The sequence below is a fragment of the Triticum aestivum genome, chromosome 3D (assembly GCF_018294505.1).
Source record: "Triticum aestivum cultivar Chinese Spring chromosome 3D, IWGSC CS RefSeq v2.1, whole genome shotgun sequence".
Classification (NCBI taxonomy): Eukaryota; Viridiplantae; Streptophyta; class Magnoliopsida; order Poales; family Poaceae; genus Triticum; species Triticum aestivum.
In genome coordinates, this window is record NC_057802.1 from 6,754,167 (window position 1) to 6,754,753 (window position 587).

General features: G+C 42.1%; 1 non-coding gene across 1 annotated transcript; it reads left to right on the plus strand.

The window, feature by feature from the left end:
• Window positions 1–180: 180 nt before the first annotated feature.
• On the plus strand, window positions 181–254 carry TRNAD-GUC (transfer RNA aspartic acid (anticodon GUC)). Its single transcript has one exon. It is a non-coding gene; the product is annotated as a tRNA-Asp (tRNA).
• The last annotated feature ends 333 nt before the right edge of the window (window positions 255–587 follow it).

The following is a 587-nucleotide window of genomic DNA, read 5'->3' on the forward strand; positions in this document are numbered from 1 at the left end:
TGAGAAAGATGGGCTTGTTTTTTTTTTCAATAAGTTCTATTGCTTTGACACAATTAGTATATAACATAATATATATAAGAAAAGTACTAAAGGCGAAGGGCATTCTGTTGTACAACTACTTTGGGTATAGTTACAAAGGTAACCGGTAGGTGACTGTTGAATCGACAGTAGTTACGAAAGGGGGAAATAGCTCAGTTGGTTAGAGTGCTGGTCTGTCACGCCAGAAGTCACGGGTTCGAACCCTGTTTTCCCCGCCCGATCTTTCTTTCTTCCCGAGGTCATACCTCTGCCACTTTACCCTGAGTTTCACTAAGGCATATAACCCCATTCGGGTAAGAGGAGCAAGCAGTGGGGAACATCTATTTATATGCGTGTTAGCATCAACAACATCTTTTTGAAAGTAAATTACATCGATCCTCGGTGCTAGGTACTGAGGTAAGTAAATCCTGAGGATAGAACTAGAGCAAGTAAGCTCATCGCACTATCAAGTGAGTCAGGAACTAGTCTGCCAAGCTTAAGAAGAAGTGAAAAGTAAGCAAGTTGTCATCTAGTGAGGGCTAAAAGACACGGAGAACATCCCCCCTCTA